At 44.8% G+C, this 15,057-nt stretch overlaps 1 long non-coding RNA gene across 5 annotated transcripts in view; it reads left to right on the top strand.

Moving 5' to 3' along the window:
* The window catches only part of LOC140494027 (uncharacterized), a 52,893-nt gene that overhangs the window by 14,566 nt on the left and 23,270 nt on the right, over positions 1-15,057 (top strand). For all 5 annotated transcript variants that reach the window (XR_011963848.1, XR_011963844.1, XR_011963846.1 and 2 more), the window contains exon 3: positions 13,761-13,942. This is a non-coding gene — a long non-coding RNA (uncharacterized lncRNA). The remainder of the gene's footprint in view (positions 1-13,760; positions 13,943-15,057) is intronic.

Consider the following 15,057-nt stretch of genomic DNA (forward strand, 5'->3'; position numbering starts at 1 on the left):
CTCATTTGCCTGCATTTGGCCCTTATCTCTTCAAACCTTCTCCTCTCCATGTACCTGCCCAAATGTCTTTTCCATGCTGTAATTGTTTTTGTTTCTCCCATGTGCCTGAGGCAGTCTGTTCCGTTTATGCACTATCCTCTGTGGATAATGTTCCCCTCAGCTCCCTCTTTAAATCCTTGCTCTCTCACCTCCTGTTATACCCTCTAGTTTTGGACTCACCGACCCTTGGTTATTCATCATTCTTAGGGTCACCTCGTGGCCTCCTCTGCCCAAGGGAAATATTTAGGACAAAGTTACAAATATCTCCAACATATGTAACAAAGTGCTGGCCAATGTCGGCAAATGTGCCAAATATCGCTTTCCCCACCCTGTCCACCTGGTATGCCACTTCCGAGGAACAATGTAACTTGCACCCTCTGGTCTCTCTCTCTCTCTCTCTCCGACAACCCTGGCCAGAGCCCTTCCATTAACTGTATTATTCCTCCCTGGTTTGTCTTAACAAAATCCAACCCCTGAATTAAACTCCATCTTTCATTCCTTGGTCCACTGGCCCAGTTGGTCAAGATCCCCTTTGATAACCGTATTCACTGCCCACTACACCATTCATTTGATCATCAACAAACTTTCACACAATCACTCCTATATTTTCAACTAAATCGTTTATGTCGATGATGCACATCAGTGGGCCCAGCCCTGATCCTTTCTTCAATAATGGAATCAAACCATATTCTTGTCATAGATCCATACAGCATGGAAACTGACCCTTCAGTTGATACCCACCATAATCTAAAACTAAACTCTTCCCAGCTGCCTGTTGCTGGCCCATATCACTCCAACCCTGCCCTATTCACCTGTTTATCCACATATCTTTTAAATGTTGTAATTGTACCCACATCAACCCCTTTCTCAGGAAGTTCATTCCACACTCAAACCACCTTCTGTGTAGCAAATTGCCCCATATCTTTTTTTTGAACACCTCTCCCCTCTAACCTTAAAAATATGGCCCCTGATCTTGAGACTCCCCCATCCTGAGGAAAAGGCAACTACCATTAAATTGATCCATATATCTCATTTTTTTCATAAACCTTTATAGCATCATGTCTCAACCCCCAGGCACCAGTGAAAAAAGACTCAGCCTATCCAGCCATTTTTCAGATCTCAAGCCTTCCATACCCAGCAATATCCTGGTAAATCACTTCTGAATGTCCTGCAGCTTAATAATATCCTCCCTGTTAACTGGGCGACCAGAACTGGACAGAGTCTTGCAGAACAGGCCTCACAAATGTCTATGCAAACTCAACATGACGTCCCAAATCCTACACTCAATGGACTGAACAATAGTCAGGCATGCAAAGCACTGTCTTATTCGTCCTGTGATGCAGCCTTCAAGGATTATGTACCTGAACCCGGAGGTCCCTCTGCTTTAAAACACTTATCAAGGCCTGAGCATTAATTGTATAAGCTCTACCCGTGTTTGTTTTACAAAATGCATTACCTCGTATTTATTCAGATTGAATTCCATTTCTACTTTTTCAGCCCATTCATTCACCTCATCAAGATCCCTTTGTCATCTCACAAAACCTCCTTCACTGTCCATGATGCCACCCTCCAGCCTGCCAGCCCATCACACATGGCTGTCTGTAGTACACATACCTTTACTCGGGCCTCCACAATTTTTTCCCTAGCATCCCACAGTGTCCTGAGATACACTTAATCAGATTCTGGGACTTGCCATAGCTTTGAGTTTTAAAACCTCCAGCGCCAGCTCTTTTATAACATGCACTCTTTTCAAGTCATAGAGATTTACAGCATAGAAACAGACCCTTCGGTCCCCAACTCGTACTGGCTTACCCGCTCTAAATAAATCCATTCCCTTTTCCAGCATTTGGCCCATATACGTCTATACCCTTTTAGATTACATTACTTACAGATTAGATTAGATTACTTACAGTGTGGAAACAGGCCTTTTGGCCCAACAAGTCCACACCGGCATGCAGAAGCGTAACCCACCCATTCCCGTACATTTAACCCTTCAACTAACACTACGGGCAATTTAGTATGGCCAATTCACCTGGCATGCGCATCTTTGGACTGTGGGAGGAAACCGGAGCACCCGGAGGAAACCCACGCAGACACGGGGAGAATGTGCAAACTCCACACAGTCAGTCGCCTGAGTCGGGAATTGAACCCGGGTCTCTGGCGCTGTGAGGCAGCAGTGCTATCCACTGTGCCACCATGCCCCCCACCCTTACTATTCAGATGCCAATTTTAAATGTTGTAATTGTATCAGTCTCCATTACTTTCTCTTTCAGCTCATTCCATACACACATCACTATGTGTGTGAAGAAGCTGTCCCTTCAGTCCCTCTGTAAACCATTCACCTCTAAACTTAAATCTATTCCCTCTATTTTTGGACTCCCCAACTTCTGGGAAAAGGCCTTGAATGCTTACCCTATCCATGCCCCTCATGTTCATATAAACCTCTGTGAGGTCATCCCTCAGTCTCCGATTCTCCAGTGACAGTAACCCCAGCATATTCAGCACCAACCCGGGCAATATCTTGTTAATCTTTTCTGAGTCCTTTCAAGTTTCACAACATCCTTCTTGTAGCAGAGAGACTGGAATTGCAGAGAACTCCAATTGTGGCCTAACGTATTACTCTTGTTCCCTGAATTCCCCAGTCTTTCTCCACAGTAAGTTCTGGAGTGAAAAAAATTGTTTAGGATCTTAGCAAATATCCTGCAGTTCCACACATCGATGGCCTCATTGATCACTAAAGGACACTATTTTGTCCTGAGTTACTTATGTACTCTTAATATACTGATACAATCACTTTTGGATTCCCCTTTCCTTCTCTGCTGAGGCTATTTCATGTAGCCTTTCTCCAATCCTGTTTTCTACTCAAAGTGTATTCCTACAGCCCCTGTATATCCTCAGGAATTCCCTTGATCCAGCTGGCTATACCTGACATGTGCCCCCTTTTCCTTGACCAGACCCTCAATAGACAGCCAGTGTTTCCGAATGCTGTCAGCATTGACCTGCACACAAACAGGAACATGCTGGCGCTGATCGATCAGTTTATCTTACTTTTAAAATATTCTCACTTGCCAAACTTCCCTTTCCCTGTAAATAATTCCCTTCCCCAATCACATTTTCAAAGTTCCTGACTAATACGGTCAAGATTGGTCAGGCTCCATTTTATAACTTGCACTTGTGGACCAGGCCTGTCCTTTTCCAAAGCTATTTTCAAACTACTAGAACTGTGATCACTTTGGCAAAACGCTTTCCCAAATCTCAGTCCCTCTCCCTACCTTAATTCCCAAGTGGAGGTCAGGTTTTGCCCCTTTCTCTTTTCAGGCCATTTACATATTGATTGGGAGTTTTCTGGAACACAATTACCAAATTCCTCCCTTGCAAACACTGAACACTGGCAGTCCCAGTCTAGGTTTGGAAAGTTCATAAACGCTACTATAACAGCCCTATTATTATGGTTGATATTTAAGGTGTCCCGACATATTTGTTCCTCAGTCTGCCACAGATTATTCGGGGTCAGCAGTCGCATCGTATCAAAGTGATGACCCATTCTTATTTCTCAGTTCCACGAACATAGCTTCACTGGGCAATCCACAGGAATATTCTCTCTAAGTACTGCTGTGATGATTCATGCAATCAAAACCCACCACCACACGTCCTCTCTTGCCTCCCCTTCCTGCAGCATCTCCACCTTGAAACAATGAACTGTCAGTCCTGCCCCTCCCTCAGCTGTGTTTCTGTAATAACTATAATATCCCAGTCCCATGTTCCAATCCATGCCCTGAGTTCATCTTCCTTAGCTGTCTGGCCCCTTATATTGAAATTAATGCAGTTTAATCATCAGTTTTCCCCCATTCCCTGCTATGTTCTTGCCTGCCTTGTCTGCTGAAATTGCTGTCTTTAACTCGTGTACCAGCCTCAATCATCTTTCTGGCCTTACGTTTATTTAAGGTCCAACACCCTGCCAGACTGGGTTATATCCTCTCAAGCAGCTCTAGCAATTCACCCCACCAGGATATTTGTCCCTCTCCCGCTCCCAGTTCAGGTGCCATTCCCACCCTGTCACCCTGTGCTGACACCTTCAGGGATCTATGGACTTGTCCACCAAGGTCCCTGTATTCCTCAGTACTCCGCAAGGACCTACCGTTTATTATGTCTGTACTTCGCTTATCGTACCTCCCACAGTGTATTACCTCATTTCGATCAGAACTAAACTCTGCTTCGATTATCATCCGATCGACATCGGACAGCAGACAGAGACCATCCTCCTCACTGTGAACAACACCCTCACCTTTCATGTCATCTGCAAACCGACTAATGATACCTTCTGCTTTCACATCTGAGTTATTAATGTTCAATGATTCCTGCACAGTTTCCTGTGGTACACCCGGTGGTGAAAGTATGCTATCCACCAATTTTGCATCCAATTTGCCAACTTGCCTTGGAACCCAGTCCTTTTGAACCAGCCTTCCATGTTGGATCTTGTTTAAGGACTTAGTCAAGTCCATGTAAACCACATCATCTGCAGCGCCTTCATCAATATACTTAAGCATCATTTTAAAAAAAAAGCTGAATTGAATTCCTCGGACAGTATCTTCCTCTGCCAAATCCATGATGACTAAACCAAGTTGATCCTTACCTTTGCAAGTGTTGATTCATCCTCACAATTGTTTCCAATAATTTCCCTCCTCCTGCTGTCAGACTATCTGCTCTGTAATTACCTGGCCTATCCCTGCTGCCCTTCTTGAACAAAGGAACCATATTAGCGATCCTCCAGTCATTCAGCACTTCACCTGTGGCCAGCAAAGTATTATATTTATCCAGCAATTTCTGGGTAATTAGCATGGGGTCAAAGAATGCTGGTCCAGGCAGTGACACCCACATCCCATGAATGAATAAATAAAAATACATATGTCCCTCCCTACCTCTGCAAACCCCTCCAGCTGCAGCAATCCGTACTGGCTTTGTAACACCGTTCAGGCCCTGACCTCTCTCTGTCACTCTCTCACCACCTCCAGCACCTTCACTTCTCCATGTTCGTATCGTGTCAATAAAACTTGGCAACGATTCCCCTTGCCATTGCCCCCCCTCCTGCTAGCAGACCCATTGCAATCCCTTTAAAACTTACTCTAAAACTCTCTCTCACTTCAGGATTTTTAGTACTTTGTGGTGATCTTCTCAGCCTCATAATCTAATATGATCCATTTTGTCCTGAGTGAGGTACCCCATTTTGTCCTGAGTGAGGTACCGGTGGGGATTTTTTGCTTGGTTTTTGTCTGTTTCAGTGGAATATCCTTTTGTTGAGTATTTTTCACTGTTCCTTCAAATGTTTTCCACTGTTCATTTACAGGCGCATATTTCAGTCTGTTTAGTCTGTTTATTTTGGTCAGTTCTCCTCTCCAACTCAGGTAATTGGCTATTTTTGTTTCTAGTTGTAGCTTGTCCTTTCTGTGTTTCACTTTAAAACTTTATAGTTCTTTAAACTGCACATTATCACAATTTCCCAGAGGATCTCTCCAGGTGACGTTACTCATTCACTAAGTTTTATCACACAACAGTCGCTCTGAGACAGTTACGTCCCTCGCCAGTTACACAATCTGTTATTCTAAGAAACACTGAAAAAAATTCTCTGAACTCCTCTTCCAATGTCACTGTTGTCAGTGTGATTGTCCCAGACTTTGCGAATATTAACGTTTCACTGAGTGTTCACCATGCTTGTATTGCCCTCCATATGAATATTTGTTTTTCCAATCTGTACAACCCACGTTTTCTCTGTAATCTGCTCCATTCACCTGAAACATTCCTGTCTATGTAAAACACCCCATCCTACCAACATCCTTATCCCTGTAAACTGCTCCATTCCTCCCAAACTCCCCATCTCCATGAACCCCTGTAGGCCCGACAGCTCTCCACATTTCTGTAACCTCCTGTGGCTCAAAGGTCCTCCCTCCCTGTGAAACCACCTCCAGTTCCCACACCCCTCCCAGTCTGGGTCATCCGCTCCAGATCAGGCCATTGCTGTCTCTGTTACCTCATGCAACCTTAACAACGCCTCATATTTGTGTCTCTTCATTCAGATCGCATCCTCTCCCACTTCCCGAACCCTCTTGCTGCCATCATAACCCTTGCTATTTAGAAAATGGAATAGCACATTCCAGTACAAGTCCTTCCGCCCTCAATATTGTGCTGACCTTTTATCCTACTCTGAAGATGAAACGAACCTACATATCTTACATATTACTATCATTGATGTGCCTATCCAAGAGTTGCTTAGATGTCTGTAATGTGTCTGAATCTACTACCACGGCTGGCAGTCCATTCCACGCACCCACCACACTCTGTGTAAATAACGTACCAGTCCCGTCCATGCCGACAGGATATCCCAACCAATCTAGTCCTACCTGCCAGCACTTGGCCCATATCCTTCTGATATCTAAGCTAAACCTTCCGCCAATTACCTGAAACTTATGTCCCCTTGTGATTACCATTTCACCATGGGAAGTAGTCTCTGGTTATCCACTCTATCTATGCCTCTCATTCCCTTGTACACCTCTATCAAGTCACCATTCTTCCTCCTTCGCTGTGATCAGAAAAGCCCTAACTTCCACAATCTACCTTCTATGGGCATGCCCTCCAGTCCAGGCAGCATCCTGCTAAATCTCCTCTGCACTGTCTTTAAAGGTTCCACGTCATTCCTACAATGAAGCGAACAGAACTGTTCACAATATTCGAAGTGTGGTCCAACTGGGGATCTGTAGAGCTGCAGCAAAATCTCACATCTCTTAAATTCAATCCCCCTGCCAATGAAAGCCAACACACCATCCGCCTTCTTAACAGCCTGTCAACTTGGGTGGGAACCTGAGGGACACAGGATCCCTTTGTTCCTGCACGCTGCTAAGAATCCTACCTTTAACCACGTAAAGGTTTTCTGCAGAATCCTCCAATCGAAAACTATCCCTATCTTTGTAAGTTCCTCCAGTCCCTACAACACTCATAAACTGTGAAACCTTCTCAAGTCCATATATTCCTAATGTCTGCAATATCCTCCTGTCCTGATGTCACTCCATATCTCTGTTACCCCCACCATCCTGCAGTGCTCTTCTGGGGAACATTGCAGAGGAAGGAGGAGTTGGAGAGTCTGGGCCATGTTACAAGGTATGAAGGGCTGCAGAACTTGGAGGATGGTACAAATGTCGGAAGGGACGTGGGACTTGAAGAAGGTTAGGTGTTCCGGGATTCATTGAACCTGCAGGATAGGACAAGGGATGGCTTGTGGAACCTGGAGGATATTATGATTTGAACCACAGGTAATTTTTGATTGGAACATTCAGCCGATCTTATAGTCATAGAGATGTACAGCATGGAAACAGACCCTTCATTCCAACCCAGCCATGCCCACAGGATATTCCAACCCAATCTAGTCCCACCTGCCAGTACCTGGCCTATTTCCCTCCAAACCCTTTCTATTCATATATACATCCAAATGCTTCTTAAATGTTGCAATTGTACCATCTGTAAGACTGGCTGAAAGATCCAATCAAACATTACCTGTGGTTCAAATCATAACATCCTCCAGGTTCCCCAACCCATTCATGGTCCCATCCTGCAGATCAGATATCCCAACCCAATGTAGTCCCACCTGCTAGCACCCAGCTCATCTCCATCTAAACCCTTCCTATTCATATACCCATCCAGATGCCTTTTAACTGTTGCAGTTGTACTAGCCTCCACCACTTCCTCTGGCAGCTCATTCCATATACTTACTATCCTCTGCGTGAAAATGTTGCCCCTTTTTATCTTTTATATCTTTCTACTCTCACCCTAAACCTCGCCCTATAATTCTGGATTCGCACACCCCAGGAGAAAGCCTTTGTCGATTTACCCTATCCATGTCCCTCTTGATTTTATAAACCTCGATGAGGTCACCCTCAGCCTCCAACTCTCCAGGAAAAACAACCACCACCTGTTCAAACTCTCCCTATAGCTCATCCCTGGCAACGTTGTTGTAAATCTTTTCTGGACCCTTTCAGGTTTCACAACATCCTTCCGATCGGAAGTAGAACAGAGTTGCATGCAGCATTCCAAAAGTGGCCTAACCACTGTCTTGTACAGCCACAACATGACCTCCCAACTCCTGTACCCAATACTCTGACCAATGAAGGAATGCATACCAAGCACCTTCTTTGTTATCCTAACTACCTGTGACTCTACTGTCAAGGAACTCTGTATTTCATTTGAAAGATTTCATAGACAGGTAGAGTGGCCCGAGGTCTTCTGGGTAATGCTAGTTCAGTCTAAGCTGGTAAGCAGAGCCAGTGAAATATTTGCAGCGCTGTCTCTCGAATGGTCGAGTGATAATGCACATGTCAAACAGGCTATTTTAAGTGCTTATGGATTGCTTATGAAAGGGAAGCCACTACAATTCCCTTTACCGTACCATCGCTATCTGTCAAAGCTCTTTCAGGTCTATATCCTCCGAATTGTTGAAACCTGCTCTCACAATTGCAACTCCCGTTATTTCCTAACATTGTTGAGTCTCTAAAACCATCCCTTTCAGGTTAATCTCCTCCACTGCATACAACACTCCAAGCTTGTGTAATCTGTTCAATTCCTTCAGTTCCTATATACCTATGAAGAGGTGTGACTGCTTTGTGGCCATTGTATCCTCATTTATATCTGCAAAAGGCTCTGCTCACTGTAGCATATCCTATGCCCATAAGTGAATCTGGTCTCTCATAAGACTCTCTATCACTCTCTCCTCCAGTCTCTACAAGCTTCCCTATCCCTGTCGTATCTTGCAGCATGCACACCACGCACTCTCTCTGACATACCTTCCAGTGCATAAATTCATCTCTCCTTCTAACTGTATCCAGTCTACAACTTCATCCCTGTCCGTGCAACATCCTCCAGTCCATATACTCCTCTCTATTGCTGCAGCATTCTCCAGCTTATATCATCTTCCATGTGCTTGCAACATTCTCCAGTCCATACGACCCTCCCTTTCCCTGTAATATTCTCCAGTCCATACGACCCTCCCTTTTCCTGTAATATTCTCCAGTCCATACTACCCTCCCTTTCCCTGTAATATTCCCCAGTCCATACCATCCACCCTATCACTGTGATATTCTCCAGATCCCACAACTGTTGTTAAATGTACGACATCCTGGAATCCTGTGAATGTTTCTATGCCCTGATCAACGTTGTCCATGTAACGATCCACAACCCTACACACATCCCTATCTCTGGAATCTAATCAAATACGCTTTATCTCTCTATCTTCCTCCAAACAATAAAATGTTTTCTCCTGCGAACAATCTGTAGCAACTGTAACTATGTTTAACCCTGCAACATTGTCACACCGCCAAACATCTCTCCCACTCTGTGACCTCTAACCATCCCTCAAAGGCCCTCTCTCGGTGACACGCGCCATGCATTTGCAACAAGGCAGATGGAATGACAGCATTAACTGAAGGGAACAGATATGATCGAACTGTTATTGTGGAGGTGTGGCTGCAGCATGACCATCGCTGGGATGTGTTTATTGAGGGGTTGTAGGGATTTAGGCAGGATCAGCAAAAAACCAATCAAGGTCCCGTTTTGTTGTGAAGAAAGGACGCAGTCAGTGCATTAATGAGACAGCCAATTTAACCTGGGAATCAAAATATAGAGTCATTTTGAATCGACAGCTTCCAAATAGCAAGGGAGATCTGGGAGATCAAATCACAATCCATGCATGTTGTTAAGTCGGATGCAATATTTTCTTGGTGATAGTAGACAGAGGCATGTGGAGTTGTCAATTTCTGATTGGACGTCTGTGGCCAATGGTGTTTCACAAGGATCAGTGCTGTGATGTCTGTGTGTAATTTATATCTGTGACTCAGATGAAAAGGTCAGCAGTTTGAGTGGTAATTTTGCAGTCGACATTTGGAAAGGCATGTAATGATTAGGGATAGATAGGGGAATTGTGGATAGTGAGGAAGAGTGTTCATGGTTGCAGCAGTACATACATCAGCTGTAATGTTGGGCAGAGATGTGGCAAATTGAATTTCATCGGGACAGGTGTGAAGTGATATATTTATGAAGTCATATGGAAGAGAGAAGTACACTAATTGACTAGTTGGAAACATTGATAAACAGAGAGACATTGGAAGCAAATCCATAGCTCCCTAAAAATAACAACACAACAGGATGTGGTGGTCGAGGGGGAGTATGGCATGCTAACATTTATTGGGCACAGTATTGAGTACAGACTTTTGCATGTCATGTTGTGACTGAATGAAACTTCATTCGACCATGTTTGGAAAGTTGCGTGTCATTCTCATCGACACACCACAGGAAGGATGTGGAGGTTTTGGGGAGGTTCCAACAGAGGGTTGGCAGAATATTGCCTGGATGACTGTGTTTAAGGAGGTTGGACGCAGTTGGATTGTTTTGCGAGAATATCCGAGTCTGAGGGGTGACCTGGTACAGGTAAAGAGCATGAGGAGAGGCGTGAATAGTGTGGATAGTTGGAATCCTCCTTCCAATGTCGAAATATCAAATACTAGGGCGCATCGGTTTAAGGTGAGAGTGAGAAGTTTTAAGTGAGATGAATGAGGCCAATTGTCTTTACCGAGCAATGTGATTATTGAGGGGTTGTAGGGATTTAGGCAGGATCAGCAAAAAAACAAACAGGAGGTGGGAGAGGTGGCAACAAGAGCAAACATTTGAAGGGCATTTAGACAGAAACATGAACAAACAGAGAATAGAGGGATATCGCCCATGTGCAGACAGATGGGATTAGTTGAGAATAATATCATGGTCAGCACAGCCATGGTGGGCCGAAGGGCCTATTACTCTGCTGTACTGCTCGATTTTCTAACTTAACGACATCTAACCTGTCAAAGCCCCTCCGAATCCTGGATGTTTCATTCAATTTCTCTCCCATTCTTCAAAACTCCAATAGGTTCAAGGGCAATCTCCTCCACCTCTTCTCATTGGAAAATCCCGCCATCTCCAGGATCAGCCGAGCGAACCTTCCCTGGCCTGCCTCCAACACAAGAATGTCTTTCCTTAGGGCACACATACTATTCATTATAATCTAGGTGTGGTCTGACTTGTACCTTGCATCGTTTTAGCAAGACCTCCCTATATTTAGACTCCATTCCCTTTGCCTTCTCGATTACTTGCTGGTCCTGTAAGCTACCTGTTTCAGATTGAATCACAAGGATTCCCAAAATCCTTTGTGCAGTCAGTCTGAAACCAAACGGTGTTAGCCTGACAGTAAGTCGGGAACGTGCTGGAATGTGCTATAAAGAATATGACAATAAATGAGAACTAGATACTTAGAAACAATGTGAGATGTATGATTTTATAAAAGGGGAATATTTTTAAATCTGTTGCATCCTATATTTTGGTGTGACCATAAATGGCAGAATAGATAAGGGTGGGGAAGGCTAGTTGCAGTAGAGGGATATTTGAAATTTCAGAAGCATTTTGACAAGTTTCAACAAGGGCTAAAAATTAGCTCGTGAGAGAATAGGGCCCCTGAAAGGTGAATGAGGCTGTCTGTGTGGAATCACTGCTGATGGGGGAGATACTGAACAAGTATTGTGTGTTAGGCTTTACTGTGGTGAAAGACATGGAAGCTCGGGAACTTGGGAAAATACATAGGGATGTCTTGAAAAGAGTTCACATTGGAGAACAGGAGGTGCTGGATGTCTTAAAATGCAAAAGTTAGATAAAACCTTTGGACATGATCAGATATACCCCAGCGCCTTGTGAGAAGCGAGGGAGGAAATTGCAGGGCCCCTCTCAGAGATATTTGTATCATCGACAGCTACTACGGACCAGTGAGACTGATGGCAGGGGTGGTAAGTTGTTGGATGAGATTCTGAGAGAAACGATCATCGTGCATTTGGAAAGGTAAGGACAGATTAACGATCGTCAGCATGGCTTTGTGCATGGGAAATCATGCCTCAAATGTGAGTGTGGAGGTAGACAAGTGAGAGGTCAAAGCAGAGCAGTACACAATGTCCACATGAACTTTAGCAAGGCCTTTGACAAGGTTCTGCATGGCAGACTGGTTAGTAAGTTTAGATCGCACATAACCAGGGAGCGCTCACCAACTGGATACAAAACAGGATTGACTATAGGAGACAGAACATATTCATAGAGGGTTTCTGCCCAAACTGCAGGCCTGTGACCAACGGTGTGCCATGGGGTTCGGTGCTGGGTCACTGTTGTGCATCATTTATATAAACAGATTGGATGATAATACAGGATCCATGATTAGCAAGTTTGTGAGTGAGACTGAAATTGGTGATAATGTGGACAGTGAAGAGGGATATCGAAGAGTACAATGGAATCAACAGTACTGCTGGACCACTGAGGTTAGGAATAACAGGTGGAGAAATGCAAGATGTTGTATTGTGGTAAAGCAGACCAGGCTGGACTTGTACAATTAATGTTTGGGCCTTGGATATTGTTGTGAATCATTTCATTGACCCAGGGATGCAGGTACACAGTTTTTTGAAAGTAGCGTCACGGGTAGACAGGCTGGTGAAGCAGGCGTTTGGGATGGTCACCCTTCATTGGGCAGAGCATTGAGAGTAGGAGTTGGGATGTCATGGTTTATCTGTAGAGGACATTAGTGAGGCCACTGTATAAGCATTGTTGATTATCTGGAAAAAATCAACTTGTTCACGTATGTCCTTTAGGGAGGGATATATGATATTTTTACCTGGTCTGGCTCACATGTGACTCCAGTCCCACAGCAATATGGCTGGCTCTGAGTTGCCTCTGGGCAATTAGCAGGAGGGCAATGGATGCTGGTCCATCCGGTGATATCCTTAGGCCTTGAATGAATCAATGAAATACACATATGTCTATCCCTACCTTGGCAAACAGCTCTGCTGCAGCAATCCGTACTGGCTTTGTAACGTTGTTCAGGCCTTTGCCCCTCTCTGTAACACTCTCACCACCTCCAGCACCTTCAATTCCCCCTGTACCGCTACTCTGATTAAACACTGACAATATTTCCTCTTCCTACTGCACTCCTCCACATTTCTAAATGTTGGTTACTTCAGAATTGATCGGTTCTTTTTCATCTCTTAATCAAATCGGCCAAGACCGTCTGAAGTGGGAAGGAGCATTGGGAAGGTGTCAAGCACCTCGAGACTTTCTGTGGGGAAAACGGGAATCCAGGAGAAAACAGCACAAGGAGCGCGCTGTCATGTCAACACCCCACCCACCCCCTTTCCACGTTCACCTTCTGCCTCAAGTGTAACAGAGTCTGTGGAAGGCCACATCGGTCTGTACAGCCAACTCCAGACTCCCCCACCCCCACTGAGAGTGGGAGAGAGTCAGCCTCATCTGTGAGCCACTGCCAAAGAGATGATGAGATAGGAAGGTTGAATCCCCTCACAATTATCCCAGTGTCTTTGTTACAAATTCACACAATTCCCTGTTGATGCAGTGTTTAATAATGTCATATCACTCAGTATCTCTCCATGTGGTATCCCTCACTGTGTCAGTCTATTTACTGCCTCTGTCAGCATTTCTCTCTCTTACAGATGGTCTGAGATCCTGAGTCAACAGAATTGTCCATTCCAGAGAGATGCAGCAGCACAGGCAAGGGATGGAGACTGGGATTATCGAGATCTCTGCTGGACTCAGTGCCACTCTGCATGTGTTATCCTCCTTGCATCAGTCTAATTTCCCATTCTGTCTATTTCTGTCTCATGCAGGTCATCAGGATGTTCCTAACTCCTGTCTCATCCATCACCTCATTGAAACTGGTTGGTCAGCCAAGAGAAATGGAGAGGGAGATCTGGAGCCTTCAGTAATTCCTGCAGCTGGTAAGATCACTCACAGTAAACAGCACAGGGTGGAGGTAGACCAGGAAGACAGGACAGAGATATAGAGCTGGGTAAGGAACAGCAACATTCTAGACTTCATTCTCACCATCTTGTGAGGGTCCTGCTTTCACCTCTTCTGTACTAGTCCTCAATGCGACAGCACAGGGGATCGCAGGCATCAATCCTGGCCCATGCTGTGTTCGTGATCTCTGTAATTTTCTCCAGTCCCGATAATCCTTCCTCTGTTTGAAATCTCCTCTAGTCCACATCATTCTCTGTGTCTCTGTCTCTGTCTCTGTCAGGTTCTCCAGTCCCTAACACCCTAATCCCTAACCTTCTCCAGTAGGTACTAAATTCCTTCATCCCTGTAAACCCTGACAGCCCTGTCTATCCCTGTAAGCTCCTCCCACCAATACCACCCTCCATGTCAATGTATTTGTCTTTAACCTCTCCATCCGCCCCTATCTATGTAATCTTCTCCAGCTCCTACAACCCTTCCTTAACTGTGAAAAATTTGTAATCTCCTTATCCTTCTCCAATTCTTTGATCTTTATCTTGTTAAATTTCACCTTCATTCCCGACACCATACCCCTCCCGACCACAGGAACCTCTTTCAGTTTGTGCAACCCTCCCCATTTGTGTAACTGTCTTCAACCCAGTAACCTGGAATTCTCCATTGCCTTCCTATCTATGTAGCCTCCAGAGCCTAGAAGCCTTCTTATATCTGTAAATGTCTTCAATCACAACAACCTTCCATATCTCTGTTGGTATACACAATAATCTCCTAGATGAAACAGCCCCCTGTCTGTGTCTCTCAGTCTGCCTGCCTCTTCCTAACTCCATCCCTATTCCTCTCTCCAGAATCTAATCCAGCTCCCTCTCTCTCTGTAAATTCCTCCAATCCCCAAACACCTTTGTCCCTCTGACATTCTTGACCAGATGTAACTGTGTTTAATTCTTAGCCTCCCTATCTCTGTAACCTCTACCCATCTGTCCAACCCCCCACTACTGAGGTGCGACTCCCTGTATTCGCCATAAGGGAGATGGAATGACAGTGAACAGATCTGATGGAACTGTCATTACGGAGGTGTAGCTGCAGAATGACCATAGCTGGGAAGTGAATACTGAAGGGTTGTTTGCATAGAGTCATAGAGTCATAGAGATGTACAGCATGGAAACCGACCCT

Source organism: Chiloscyllium punctatum, chromosome 23 (assembly GCF_047496795.1).
Source record: "Chiloscyllium punctatum isolate Juve2018m chromosome 23, sChiPun1.3, whole genome shotgun sequence".
Taxonomy (NCBI): Eukaryota; Metazoa; Chordata; class Chondrichthyes; order Orectolobiformes; family Hemiscylliidae; genus Chiloscyllium; species Chiloscyllium punctatum.